The 15,687-nt window shown below is 47.2% G+C and overlaps 2 pseudogenes; both read right to left on the bottom strand.

The window, feature by feature from the left end:
• LOC123153666 (uncharacterized) overlaps positions 1 to 10,256 on the bottom strand; it is a 60,252-nt pseudogene extending 49,996 nt beyond the window's left edge.
• A 288-nt stretch (positions 10,257 to 10,544) lies between these two features.
• Positions 10,545 to 12,958, bottom strand: LOC123147400 (G-type lectin S-receptor-like serine/threonine-protein kinase At2g19130; annotated as a pseudogene).
• Positions 12,959 to 15,687: the final 2,729 nt, after the last annotated feature.

Here is a 15,687-nt window from a genome sequence, read left to right as displayed (position 1 = left end):
CGCGCCAACGCAAGGCCATTGGTCCCGGTTGGTGCCACCAACCGGGACCAAAGGCCGCCGCTTCCCGCCCTTTGGGCTGCTGAAAAGAGGCCTTTGGTCCCGGTTGGTGGCACCAACCGGGACTAAAGGGAGCATTGGTCCCGGTTTGTGCCACGAACCGGGACCAATGCCCAGTCTATATATACAGCACTTGTGATTTTTTTGTTCAGTTCTTCGATCCCGCCCCTACGACGCCGCCAGGATGCCCCTCTGCGCCCTCTCGTCGCCGTCGTCGCCCTGCCTCCGACGCCGTCCCACGCCGCCCAGACGCCGTCGCCACCCCGCGCCGCCCCGACGCCGTCGCCGCCCCGCGTCGTGCCCCGACGTCGTCGCCGCCCCGCCTCTGCCTCGCCGCGCCCCAGCTGCCCCGCGCCGCCGTCGCCTCTGCCTCGCTTTGGTCAGGGTCGGCACCGCCCCCCTCTTCCCCTTGTTTTTGCAAATATATATATATATGTTTTTTTCTGATTATATGTATATGTATGAGTATATGTATGTGTGTATATCTGTTTATATGTCCCTTTTTTAGATTTTTTGTTTTTTGAATTTTTGTAAAAATGTATATATGTATGTATATATGTTCTCTGTATATATATATATATATATATATATATATATATATATATATATATATATATATATGTTAATGTATGTATGCAAAAGATAGATTTTTAGAAAAAACAGTATTTTTTTCTGTTCATAGATTTTTTTGGTGATATTGATTATTGTAAATATGCAAATGTTTGTATATTCATATGAACAATGAATTAGGAAAAACCTTTACTTTTTTTTCTAAAATTTCTATTTGAACATTATTTAAAAAAACAAGCAATACTACTTCATGTATTTTTAAGAAGGAAGAAGAAGAATAAGAATGAGAGGAAAAAGGAAATAAGAAGAGGAAGAAAGGAGAAGAAGAGTGGAGAGGAAGACGAGAAAGTGGAATCTATTCTATTTTTTCTTCTTCTTCTCTATTCCTTTCTTCTTCTCCTCTTTTTTTCTTTGATCTTCTCCTCTAGCTATTCCTTTCTTCTTCTCCTCTTTTTATTTCTTCTTTGTTTTCTTATGTTTTATCGGGTCTGTCGTCGTTGATATATACCCCTCCCGATAACTTCAACATGGGGGGGGGTCGATATACCCCCTCCCCGATAATATTATTTTCCCATGTATGTATGTCGTGTCGATATAAACTCCTGATAACTTCAACACGTGGGGGGGGGGGGTCGATATACCCCCTCCCGATAACTTCAACACGAGGGGAGGTCGATATACCCCCTCCCAATAACTTCAACACCTGGGGGAGGGGTCGATATACACCCCCTCCCGATAACTTCAACACGAGGGGGGTCGATATACCCCCTCCTGATAACTTCAACACGTGGGGGGGTCGATATACCCCCTCCCCGATAATATTATTTTCCCATGTACGTATGTCGTCATTGTCGATATACCCCAAACCCTTGAAGCATTGTCGAGGCCACCCCAAACCCTAGAGAAGTAGCGTCGAGGCCACTAATTAATATTAGTTCTATGTTTGCCACTAATATATCCATCTGTCATGTTTGAATAATAATTGTCATGTTGTAAATATTTGTAGAAACTATGGACACCGCCCGAGACGAAGTACAAGAAGAGTTGTTGGGGGACATAATCGCACGAGGAAGTGATGCCGTCTGCTCGTTGTTTCTCAACGACACCGATGGTCTGGAAGCAGCTGGCTATGATTATGATGGCTCCGGTGACCCAATGCCGGTGCAAGAAGGAGACCGTGAGGACGGCTCCGGTGACCCAATGCCGGTGCAAGAAGGAGACCGTGATGACGGCTCCGGTGACCGAACCGAGTCTGGCCAGGTATATATATTAGTTAAGCCTGTGCTGACTAGCTAATTGATGCATTCATTGTTTTGGTATGTACACATATTAATTAAGTCTTTGTTCTTTTTTCTAGCCCTCCGGATCGAGCACAACTTCGGTAAAGAGACGAGGCCCGAAGAAAAAGTTGAGCTCGGATGAAAGGTTTGAGATCATAGCAATCGCGCCCGACGGCCAACCGATTGAACCCATCCGGACAAAGAACGCATTTGTTGCTCAGTGCGGGGTTCTGGTTAGGGACAAGATCCCGATCAGCATCCAGCAATGGTTAAAGCCGGCTACAGAAGACCCTGAGGTGTCTTATGTCAATGATATGCAGAAAAATGATCTTTGGTCTAAGCTGAAGTCAAATTTCACCCTACCGCCGGAGGATGATCCGGAGAAGCCAGTTAAAGAGCAATTAATCAAGTCTTTTGCTCTTAAGAGGATGGCAGACCTATTCAGGAGGTGGAAGAAAGAGCTGAATAAGTTTGTCGATAAAAAAGAGACACCAGAATTCAAGGGCAGATATGAGAAGATCAGAGATCACTGGCCCGCATTTGTGGCCCACAAGACATCGGAAAAGAGTAAGAAGATGTCGGCGACAAACAAGCAAAATGCTGCGAAGAAGAAGCATCACCATCGCACGGGGTCAGGTGGCTACCTCGTAGCCCGGCCTAAGTGGGCCAAGGCTGAGAATGATCTGGTTGATAAAGGGATCGAACCAGAGACAATGAACTGGCCAGACCGTTGCCGGACTTGGTTCTTCGGGGCTGGCGGAAACTTGGACCCTGTATCAGGGAAGTGCATTTGGACGGACAAGCGAATGGAAATACCAGTCAAGAGGCTTAAGCACTATATCGAAGCAGCGCAGCAAGGGACGTTCATTCCAGACAGAGAGAACGACGAGCTCACAATGGCCCTCGGGAATCCTGAGCACCTTGGACGGACACGAGGCATGCCAGGCTCCATTCCGTGGAAGGCTGGGTTTTCGAACACAGGCGGTTACAAATGCCACGAGAGGAGGAAGAAAGTGGAGCAGACCCAACTGCAGGCGCTGCACGCTAGGGTACAAGCGATAAAGGAACGAGAAGCAAATCGTAGCAAACGAACTGCCAAAGCTTCCCCCGAAGCTACCCCGCCATCTCAGCGGAGAAGCAGCGTGGCTTCCACCGAGCTGCTTCAGCCGGAGCATGTCTTGACGGCTCCTGCCAGCTATCCCGTGGATGCTATCACGGAGTCTCAAAATTGCCACCTTATGACGCAATGGATTAATATGAAGGTCAAGGCGGCTGTTGGCTCTGTTTTTCCTACTGAACCCGGCGCAACTTTTCACTGCCGGCCGATTCCAGAAGGATATGCTAGGGTGATGGTGGATGAAATAACGGAGGGATTTGAGGACCTCCAGCTTGACCACCCTACCGGTGAAGGGGAGACTCGGCTGGGTTCTGCTCTGAAGACTCCATGCCTATGGCGGAAGGAGCTCATCAACCTTCCGAACTGGACGCCTCCGCCTCCTCCTCCTCCTCCGGCGAGTCAGGGCACTCCGCCTCCTCCACCGCCTCCTCCTCCGGCGAGTGACGATCAGGGCACTCGGCCGGCTCCTTCTCCGGCGCGTGGCGGCACTCCGCCTCCTTCTCCGCCTGCGCCGGCGCGCCCGAGCAGCCAGCCTCCTCCTTCTCCGCCTCGTCAGCAAGGGCGGAAGAGACCCGCCGCCGCTCCGGCTCTCGGCGCGTCGTAGTCCTTCTCCTCTGTCTCGTAAGCAAGTAAAGAAGACACCGCTCCGTCTGCTCTGCCGGCGTCTAGCAGTACAGCCAGAGGCGAGAGTACATACAGATTCGGTCCTTCTTTGAAGACTCCAGAGAAGTTACCATACGAGAGGACCCCGGAGGAGAACGCCGAGATCGTGCGAGAAGAAGTGAGGAACTTCTTTGAAGGGGTGAAAGCAAAGAAACATCCACCTCCGGAGGAGAAGGTAGATCCGGTGAAAGCGAAGCGCACTCTGGCTGCCCTGACAAAACCACCCAAGTCTCCGCTGAAAGACAACTATGAGCGCATTATTGGAAAGGCATTTGCCGAAGCGGAGCGGTCGGGAAGTACTGTCAGTGATCAAAGGATGAAAGAACGACGAGCTGGGAAACAAATTGCCCAGCTCGGTGAACAAGCGAAGCAATCGTGCCCCCCGCTCAAGGTGCCTAGCGACATCGTCGCTAATGATCCGAGGATGGTGCCCGGTTATAGCAATCTTGGAGATTACCTGCCCGACGATGTACATTATGATTTCTTGGAGGTGCAGATACAAAGATACGAGTACGGGAAGCCTCTCGTCAAAGATGAAAGATCTCTATCAACGATGATGCGAAGATTGCATGATTGGTACATGAAAATCTGCAGAGAGTCTGGGGGGAGGAATACTTTGTATGTGAGAGTTAAAAAGGAGCATGACCTCGTTGGAATTGAACTGTTGCCTGTTCCATTTGAGGAGTTCTTTCAGTTTTTCAATCAATTGGCCCTCGATAAAGCAACGGTCACCTGCTACTGTCTGTAAGTAGTACTACTTCTGTCATTAAGTCTCTCTATATAGCTCAGCTCTTTCATTGCATGTATTTATAATTATCCTCACTATATTATGCAGATTGAAGATCGTCGAATTGAAGAAAAGACAAGTCGGTGATATTGGGTTCATTAACACAAATCTCATAGATGCAACTGAGGTTAAATTTCATGCCGCAGATACCGAGGCCAACTTGCTACGATCGTTGGTAATAAATGAAAACAAAGATATAATACTCTTTCCTTACAACTTCAAGTGAGTGTTACTGTCTTGTGCATATTCGGTTTCCCTTATATATTAGTCAAGGTTATAGTAATGTAATTGATGAGTTATGCATGCGTGCGCAGGTTCCACTATATTCTCCTAGAGATTAAGCTTGAGCAGGGAGTAGTAACTGTCTTGGACTCTAAACGAAAAGATCCCCAGGAGTATGCGGACATGACTCAAATGCTCGAGAAGTAAGTTAAATCGATCATTATCCACCATATCAGCAACTTTGTTCATTTCTGATATCAAGTAATTGTTTTCTTTGTCTGGCAGGGTTTGGAGAAAATTCACCAAAAAAGCTCCGGGACTGCCGAAGAAGCTGGAATTTAGACACCCGAAAGTAAGTACTATAGTAGCATGTTCCGCGCATCTCCTAGTGATTCAAGCGCTAGTTTCATCAATACCATTTGGCATTCTTGCTTATCAGTTTGATTGACCTCTATTTCTTGTAAAGTGGTTGTGGCAAGGAACAAGGGAATGATTTCTGTGGATACTACGTTTGCGAGTCCATCCGCCACACGACCTGTGAGCGGGGCTACTCTGACGAACAATATGAAGTGCGTAAATAACAATATTCACAATTTTATTTTATTACCATCATTTGTGTTGAGTTTCATTCATTCATATATATATGTATTGACCCCCTTCTTCAAATTAGATGTTTCGGAAGCGGGATGAACTCCTAGCACCAGCTCGCATGCGAGCAATTCAAGAGGAATTGGCGGCATTCTTTCTTGACCACGTGATCGCTGAAGACGGAGAATACTATGTGGACCATGCGTCCGTATGTTAGGAGATTATATTTGTAAGAGATAATTATTGTATATATGTAGCCGGTAGTGTCGGATAGATATACGAGAACTTGTTGTTCGATCAATCTCTCGGAGAAGGAGAGGTGGTCGATATCACTTCTCTCTGTATGCATATATGTTCATGACAATCTTCTGTTTCCTTCGTTTGCTTACTAGCTAGCTAGCTAGCGTGTCTAGTCCTCTCTATACGTATGTATAGTACGTAGCGTCGACCAAGCACAAACATAAGAGAGGACACTTCTTTCTATTAATTGTAGCTAGCTAACACAATATATGAAACACCTAAATTAACCCCCCAAACCCCCCAACCCCCCCCCCCCCGGTTTCAAAAAAAAACAAAAACCCCAGGCACAGAAATGCTGACGCGTGGACGCCTCTTGGTCCCGGTTGGTGCCACCAACCGGGACCAAAAGCCCTCCTGCCTGGGCTCCACGCACAGGCCACGTTGAGGCCCATCTGTCCCGGTTCTGGACTGAACCGGGACTAAAGGGACAGGGTATTAGTAACGACCCTTTAGTCCCGGTTCAGGAACCGGGACAAAAGGCTCTTACGAACCAGGACAATAGCCCCGTTTTCTACTAGTGCAGTGGGTGCACCTACGCAAACACGACTAGAATGACGAAGTGACATTACCATTTTTCCACCCAGGTATTCCCTCTTGATTATACCTTATTTGTGAGCCTGGGCTGGGAGCACACAAAAAGATGAGTTTGTGCACCTATAAGCTTTTAAAAGGTTTCCACGAAACATATTTTTTTTTCTAGTAGCAAGTTATAAAGTGTGAACCTACGATTTTCCATCCAAACATCCTTTTATGGTTGTAGAGTAGAAACAAATTGTCCACACTTACGGTCATGGTCGTTGTTAGAATCTGATTTTTTTTTCTCTTGTGCAGCTCTTACAAATGGAAATATCGTTCTCTCATGGTTTGCAGTTTTACACTGTTGGCCCAGTCCTGACAGCAAGTACTTTTCGGCGACGGCAACAAGCAACGACAAACGATGATGAACAAAGCTCTGGATTCCTGATCGATCGAAGCTAGCAAAAATAATTACGTGCTCCACGCATATAACTAGCTGATCGATCTGTTCTTTGATCGAATAAGTTACACTAACAAAGACGCACGGGTTAACTTGTGTTTTTGGTACATGCCAGTCTCGAGCCCGGTAATGCATTATTGCTTCTCACGGTTCGTTCTGGTTGTTTTCAAGGGATATACATGGGCATAAACATCAGCTAGGCTGCGTAGTTACACGGCTGATCGGATCAGTATATATAGAATACTAATCCTAGGACTAGGATGTAACTAATTGATGCACTAGTTGGACACGTATACACACGTGTAATCGGGCCGGACGTTGGGTTTACTTCCAACATGCACTTTGTCCTACATTGTGGATCTATGTATTATGGTAATGATAATATATAATATCAAAAGCAAAACCGAAGGAGAGACTTGTTTTACGAGCAACGATGAGGTAGGCGTCTTTGAGACCCTACCTATCGAAGACTTGTTTTACGAGCAACAACGAGGTAGGCATCTTGGAGACCCTACCTATCAAAGCCTTGTTTTCACAAGGAAATATGAGGTACCACACCCGCAAAAAAGACACCTCTTTTACCGTTTTACTAGAGGAATCCGCCTTAAGACGTGTTGCACAAAAAAGAAGTAGGATCCTATTTCATGTTCCTTGCACTTGAACCCCTCGGTCTCAAAAAATTTATTTTAGATTTGTCGAGATACAGATGTATCTATATATAACACTAAAACATGACTAGATATATCCGTATCTAGTCAAATCTAAGACAAGAATTTTGGCACTGAGGCAGGATGTAGGGAAAAGATTCCGTCACCCGGTGGATTACATGCATTATTGCGACCGCCGCCTCCTACGTTCAACATGTGTCCTGTGTGAAACGAACCGAGCAATATATGTCCTTATCCTTATCTACTCTTCATGCTTCTCATCCATTCATTATTTTCTCCATTCAGATCGTCGCTTCATCTCTTCCTCTCTCAATTTCGCTCACACCCTCTCGCTTGTAGTCGATGCTCCAAGGGACTAGGACCGTCACGGCCACAAGTGCCGCAGCAAGCCAGCCATCCTGCGCACCGCTGCAAGCCGCTCTCTCGAGGCCGCCGCCAGTGATCATCGGAGGACGCCGCTGGCCGCCCTTTCTCTCTCCTCTTTTTCCTCTCCAACTCCTCCTCTCCCCACCTCCCTATGCCCGCTCGCAAACATGGCCGCAGCTAGAGCGCGCACGCCTGAGCTCCACTCTGGCCACCCGTTGGCCCAGCTGCGCCGCTCCGGCCTCCCCTCCCGCCCTCCGTTGTCGCTCCGGCCAACGATGTTTTTTATTCTTTCCACAATAAGGGCTTTGTTGCAAAATTCCTCCCGCAACATCATCTCTATCATAGAAATTTCTGGGCTCACAATCCAGACGACATCATCTTTTCAATGAAAAAATAAATTCTGCAACATTATTCATGTTGCAAAAGTCCTCCCACAACATCATCTATTTTGCAAAAAAGATGAAGACGGAAAAAAACTGCAACAACACCTTTGTTGCAAAAAAATATTGAAGACAAAAATAAATAAATAAATCAGGCAAAAATAACGCCTCGGTGGTTTTGCAACAAAGCAACTGTTGCGGGCGAGCTGTGCCTCTGCAACATTTACATTGTTGCAATTTGTGATGCACCTCCTTCCTATTTGTTGCCCAATCCAACGGGCATGAGGCGGTGGATGTTTCCAATTAATCCACCAGCGGACACGTAGCGTTGTCCACCTTTCAGTCCCAAACAAGGTGGGGTATACTAGAGTTGAAACCCATATGAGTTCGAAATCAAATCATGGTTCTTGCATGTTGATAGCTAACTTCCACGCACCATTGTCCATGGCTAGTTCTTTGGTCATATTACAGTCCTTCAGATTTCTCTTTATGGACACCCATGTCAGGTTTGGTCTACCACGACCTCTTTTGACATTATCAGCACATTTAAACCGCCCGCTATGCAGTGACGCTGCTGGAGGCTTGCATTGTATATGCCCAAGTCATATCGGATGATGTTGGTTAACCTTCTCTTCAATCGGTGCTTATTTGTGATTGTTTGTTGTAATTATTCTGTACTCCCTGTAGGGTTCATGTATTTTGGTTTTGATACTGTGAATGCTCTTGTCCTGTTTCACAGGCTGATGCGCATAGTAATGGGTATAAGATCATAATTGCAGTCACCTTCGCCAAGTCTTATATCTTTTGCCAGAGTTATTTTATAATGTTATTTTGGTATTTGTACATTATTACTGTGAAATTTAATAGTGTGGGTTCCGTAACATGATGAAAGAGTAAGAAATATGTACAAACAAACATAGTTGGTATTGACATATATATCCATAAGTCCAAACAAAGGTGACACATCCCTTGTGTTTCGTATACTTGGGATCATTTTGATGCAAACATCATAATTTACATGAATGTAAAAACTGAAGTATGAGGAGAAGGAACTTCTATTTCGTTTATGTATAGCAGAAAAGGGAAAAAAATAGCATGGAAGTATAAATAAGCTGCAGGGCAAGCACTGGCAGTAAGGCATCATTTAGAGTAGTGCTAACCTGGAGATGGCCCCTTTGAGATGTCCCTCTTGGGGCGACCGCCTTGAATCTACAGGAAATTATGTAATTATTATGCATGGATGCGGAACATAATCTCTCCAATGTTGTTTTCTGTAATACTAAGTTTTAACCAAACAAGTGGTGAAAATATTATTTTTACTAAATAAGATTTGCGTTTAAACTGAAGACAAAATCATATGCTTTCGGTGCCATTTTTGTGTTCTTTCAGCCTCCTAAGGCTTCATCTAATGTAAATGGGCATTGAAAGAACATGTGTTTTTTGCAAGTTTGCAGCTTTGAGGTTGTAGCAGTTTAGTTGCTTGATGAAGTTACAGAAATGGATGAGAATGTCGATGGAGCCACCGTGTTTGTATCAATTTCTATTATCACCTTGCCAGGTAGTAATAAGTACTCCCTCTGCTCTTAGAAGTTACAGTTCAGTCCTAAGTTAAACTTCCTTAGGTTTGACCAAGTCTACATAAAAATATACCAACATCCAGAACACCAAATTAGTTTCATTAGATTCATCATAATGTATATTTTCGGACTATATGTAATTTTATATTTAGTTTTGTGGATATTAGTATTTTTTTCTATAACCTAGGTCAAACCTAAGGAAGTTTGACTTAGGACAAACCTAGAACTTCAAATATTTTGGAACAGAGCAAATAGTAACTATTCTATCATTTTGACATTTAAAGACTAGAGCAGCAGGGAAATAAATAAATGGAATCAGTAGGACCATACATAGATGTTTTAAAAATCCTTAAAATATTCGTGTAGATTCCCCTAAGTAATTTGATTTACAGAAATATGATCATTTGTGATCTGTGCTTGTTCACTGTGTGTATTCTTTTTTCCTTTTAGAAAAGAAATCGTCATGCCTCAGGAACAAAAACTTGAGGTACATACTATACCAAGAAAGTAACGTATGTGAATGTTTTCAGATATATGAACACTTCTCTGTGTGTTTTTACCAACAACTATTGCACGGTTCTAGAGAGAATCTTCAAGAATAATTATTGCACATCTAGGAAAAAATGTTTGTACCTGTTCTATTGGCGAGAATGATTTGTTTTCCTCAAGTTCTAGCTTGTTGTGTTTATGAACTATATACTTCATCGTAGGCCTTTTACGTGGATCCTCGTCCATGCACTTGACTGTTTCTTTTAAGTAACCACAAAGCTACAGAACCGCCGTCATCCTAATGGAGCAACCAGCAGCATATTTTTTTTTGGATTTTTTCACTATTTCTCTAGAATTCACAGTTCATACGGGTGCAGTTGTTCGCGGATTAGAGTAACACTTTAGGATCTGCCACCCGTGCTGTGACAGTAGTACATACGATGATTGGAACGCCAGATGTGTACGCTTGTACAATTGTTCTAATATTGATTCGCACTAATGAGCTCATGTAACGAGCTGTTGCAACACTCGCGGCACCGGCGGTGCCTGGACGTGGATGGTGCCCTCCAGCGCCTGCACGACCTGCGCCATGGTCCGGCGCTGCCCCTCCTGGTCCTGGGTGCACCAGCACGCCACCGTGCACGCCCGCCTCAGCTCCTCCAGCACCACCTCGCCACTCAGCCGCGGGTCTGCCACGGCACTTACGTCCCCTTTCAAGACCTTCTCCGCGGCCCACACAGGGAAGAAGGTCCACGACTCACTACTCTCACTCCCTGCAGCCTCCACCTCGCTGTACCCCTCGGAATTCCGTCGTCCCGAGATGAGCTCGAATAGCACCATTCCAAAGCTATACACGTCGGTCTTGCTGCTGGCGGGTGCCCCGAGATCCACTCCGGCGCCAGGTACCCAACGGTGCCCCTCATCGTCGTCAGCGCGCAGCTGAAGTCCCTTCCCACCAGCTTCGCCATCCCAAAGTCGGCGATCCTTGGGGACAGGTCCTCGTCCAGTAGGATGTTCCCCGGCTTGATGTCACAGTGTATGATACACTCGTGGCAGCCGTCGTGCAGGTAGGTCAGCCCTCTCGCCACGCCGACCATGGTGTTGTACGTTTCTCACCAGCTCAGGCATGCACCTACACAGAAAAGATAGCCATCGAGGGAGCCTCTGGCCATGTACTCATAGACGAGCATCTTTTTGTTGCCCGACGAGCAAAACCCGAGGAGCCTGACGAGGTTAACGTGCTCGATGCAGCCCAGTGTGCTCACCTCCATCCGAAATTGTTTGTCTCCCTGGCAAAGGTTTTCCAGCTTCTTGACTGCCACCTGAACTTGGGACGTGTTGTCTCCCATTTGCTGCTTCAGGACGTCGCGGTACACTGAGCCAAAGCCACCGCCGCCCAGCCGCTCTGAAAAGTTCTTTGTGGCGGCACGGATGTCGTTGTAGCTATACACGGCCAAGGAGGATCCATTCACGTTTGCAATGCTGACCAGTCTCCTCGTCCGGGCAGAAACAATTCTCCAGGATAGTATGACCGACGTGGCCAGTGCTGCAACACCGGCCAATGTGATGCCAAGGACAAGCCATAACTTTCTCCCACCTTTCTTCCTGTCTACGCTTTGGAGATCTTGCAATCCTCTTTTTGAAAGCCGTAGATACAGTTCTGACCCTGAGATGTCAGAGTCCGCGAGGTTCTTGAGCTCTCTGTGCCAGACGGTGCAACCCCCGGCGGAGAATGCGTAGGCCTGGCAAGAGCGGTTATTTTGGCAAGCGGATTCACACTCCGCTTTGCTTTGGGCAGCGCCCACGACGAGCGAGTCGTCGGGGAGCTTCACGTCCTGCAGTGCTAAGAACCCGTCCGTCGTCAATCCGCTACGTGAGCATGTGAGCGGCGAACTCCGGCGACAACCACCGCTCCAGTTGCTGAGCGTCCACTCCGCCTCCGACGCCAGAATGAACCCGGACGGGCACCGGCACGGCAGCTCGCTCCTCTGGTTGCATACGCCGAACGCGTCACAGAGAGCGTACACGTCACACTGCATGGTGGGCCCGACCCAGAATAATTGCCAGGTCTGCCTCGCGGGCACCCAGACGTACCGCTTCGCCTGCCCGGTGAGATCAAGCACCATGCGTGCGATGGACTCGTTGTCGTATAGCACGTAGGTGACGCCCCGGTACACCGGCGTGTCGACATACGTCTGGTTGAGGAGGGGATTTCTCGTCCCCTCAGGGTACCTCGCGAAGAAGCGTCCCGTCCAGACGCCGGTCCGCCAATATGTACGGGACTGGTTCCACATCGAGAAGAACTCGCTGGTGCCGTTGGGATCCAACGTGTCGGTGAACATCCCCGGCGCGGGGTCTTGGGCATTCCGCCATGATGTCAGTGTTTGGTATTCGCCGGTAAGCTTGTTCTCGCCCAGCCATGCCCCTGGCATGTGCGTGTCTGTCGGGTGGTTGAAGCTCTGCCACAGCAAGTTGGAGGAGTTGCTGCCGTCCAGGAGGACCAGGTTGCCGTTGTCGCGAATCTCCGCCGTGTTGTTCGAGCCCAGTGACGACGACGACAGGTTCGATGACCAAACGACGACCAGCGAGGCGGAGGCAGCGGTGGGACCGACGAGCTCGAGGTTGCCGTCGTTGGCAGAGACCCGGAGCTGGGCGGAGGCGACACCGGACAATGGACTCGCGCGGTTGCCAACCCAGACGACAGTCTGGCCGGGGATGTTCTTGTACCAGACCCCGAGGTAGAACCGGCCGTCGGAGCTGCCAGCCGGGCTGAACAGGCCGAGCTCGAACTTGCCCTGCGCTGAGACCAGCGTGTCGCTGCCCCGCAGCGGACGCCGCGCCGAGACTGTCGCCGCTGCACCCGGAGCAGGGGCGAAGCACAAAGCAAGGGCTGCAAAAGTGGCAATGATCAACGACATGATGGGGACGCAGAAAGAATTTGCAGGCAGGTGAGACGGATAGAAAGAAGAATTACCTCGATCGCGAGCGACACATACTTATATCGATTCTACTGTTCGTGCATTCGTCTGTCAAACCGAACGCATGCGGAGAAAGAGGGAACGCATACTACGTCGACCTTTTATTTATTTTTGATGAGCTGATACTACATCTACTACTGATTTGTGATTTGGTTGGTTCGGCTATAGCAGACATCAATAAATTTAAGCTTTCAATGCGCAGTCCGTGGTTGTAAAAAGAAATGACAATTTGGACAGGGCGCTCAAAGTCATCGTATGTACTGCCATAGCAGACGTCAGAATTTTTGGCATGCCTTGTTGGGACGGTTAGCCGCGGTCCAATTGACACAAGGTCTACACGATTTTCGCTTGAACATAACTGCAAGTGGTGCTTTCACGATAGACTTTTTGTAACGTGCGCTCCGTCGCTCACGCATTCATGATTCTACGGATATCGTCATATCGAAGGACTCTATGCAACGATGGCGCCAGGATTGATTCACCTCCCAGGCAAGCTTCGCTGCCACAGTTAAGAAGTGTTATAAATACTCCCTTGCCGCATCGCTGGATCGGAAGAGCTCGCTGGCTACAACTCGGAGTTGCTAGAGACTCCACTGAAGCAACAACTACCCCAGATCTACAGGGGATAGGATGAGAGTGGAGGCAACATGAATGGTGATACCGCTTCTTAGGTGATACGATGCTCCGACTGATCAGATCCTGCTGGAATGGATATTATGAATGCACCCTAGGTCATGTCTTAATTGAGCGCTAGGCCATTTTCCCACTAGTACTAGTCTGCCAGCCTCAGTTTCGCTGATCGTCAAAAAATGGGCTCATTGTCACTATGCGGCCAAATTTCATGTTTTTGACCTTTTTGCGAAAGTTTAGCCGGATCTGACCCCGACCGCAAAAAAATTCGGGGTCTAACCCTTTTTGCTATCACCGTAGTATCTGACGGTAGGATATAACTGCCCACCGCCACAAGCCTTGACAGTAGGATTTAACTGCGCCGTCACGGACGTTTGATGTAGAAAATACCCTACCACAGGGGATTTTGGCGGTAGCCTATTATAACCTACCGCCATGGTCTTTGGCGGAAGGTATCCGCAATGCAGACAAGTTAGCGAGCATCCCGAACCCGTGAGCAAGGCTGGATGGTTCTTCAAGCAGGTGTGCCAGGAAGACCACATATATAGAGTTGCTTCCTCTGAAAGTGTGTATCCAAGTTCGTACCTACCTCTTGAAACAATCAGGGTGCTGGTTGTCACAAAATTATTTCGGACTAGTACCACTACATCTATTGCGTGAAGAATGTATATCCTCATACCTCACCTCCACAAGTGCGATACATGGGTTGCGTCAGTCACCAACTATACATCTAGATGCACATACCAGTTGCTGATGGTGAGAAGGAGACCAGAAAGAGGTAGCAACACTAGGACTTTTTACGTTAGCTAGATATACTTCTCGTGTGCGTCTCGTAGTCGCGAAAGGAGCATGTTAGCTAGCTATATACGAGAATGGCGTTCTGGAGGTCGAGCTCCAGGGAGGCCTTTATTTTTGAAAATTTCAAATTCAAACTTTTATGTTTCAAAAAATTCCAAAAAAATATGCGAGTATGTAAGGATGTAACCCACATGTGTGCAAAATTTCATGATGAAATACGTTGAAATGCACGCTGTACAAAAAAGACAAATTCATGGCCTGGGAGGATGAATAGTATCATGTGTTAAACAACCTCAGATTTGTCTTTTTTGCACACCGCTCATTTCAACGTTTTTTGCCCTGAAAATTTACACACATGTGTGTTTTACCTTCATATACATCTGTAATTGTTTTCAGAATTTTTTGAAATGTAAAAATATGAATTTCGATGAAATTTGAATTTTGAATCTGGAGGCCTCCAGTGAGCTCGGTCACCAAAAGCAATTTCCGGCTATATACATCCTTTCAAACGTCCATGTGACTTGAAGGGAGAAGAGAACCAATTACTAATCGATATATGGGTGTGTAAAGTCTAAGGACAGAGCAGCTGAAGGTGTGTAGACGTGAGAAGAGTAAATGGCAGAGTTGATGAGACAGCCGAAGAAGAGCAAAAGTGAGTATTATAAAGAAAACTTTCATCATGTATAAAAAATGGCCATCACATGTTTTTTAAAAATAATCTTGTTTTAAAATTTCACCACTGCCTTTTTTAATTGTGTATTTTAAAAATAATTAAGTGATTTTAAGAAAAAGAAGTAGAGAAAGGTTAAAATAATATGAAAACAGGAAAGAAGAAAGGAAAACAACCGGAAAAGAATAAGGAACTGGAAAACTGGAAAAATTAATCAGAAACAAAATTAGAAAGGAAAAAAGAGAAAACCATAAAAAACATAGAAAAACAAGAAAAGAAAACAGTCTTATTGGCCGTGGAGCCGTCTTCCTTCCTCGACTTGCCTTGCGCCACGCTAACTCCTGTGTAATAGTTCTGTTTGGACCTCCTCCCCCCGTGCGGTGGCACCGCGCCGCACCGGGGCCTCCCTCCCGGGCCTCCCTCTCCTCCCCGTCGGGCCTCCCTCTCCTCCCGCCGCTGCTGCCGAGGGCATCGCAGGCTAAGCCTGCGGGGCGCAGCGGCGGCGGCGGCGGCGGCAATCTTCCTCGGCCGGCGATCGGATCTGGGTGGCGGCGACCCACTCCGGGCGATC

The sequence above is a fragment of the Triticum aestivum genome, chromosome 7A, assembly GCF_018294505.1.
Source record: "Triticum aestivum cultivar Chinese Spring chromosome 7A, IWGSC CS RefSeq v2.1, whole genome shotgun sequence".
Lineage (NCBI taxonomy): Eukaryota > Viridiplantae > Streptophyta > Magnoliopsida > Poales > Poaceae > Triticum > Triticum aestivum.
Note: the sequence above shows the minus strand (reverse complement) of the source record. Positions and strands in the feature narration are given on the sequence as shown.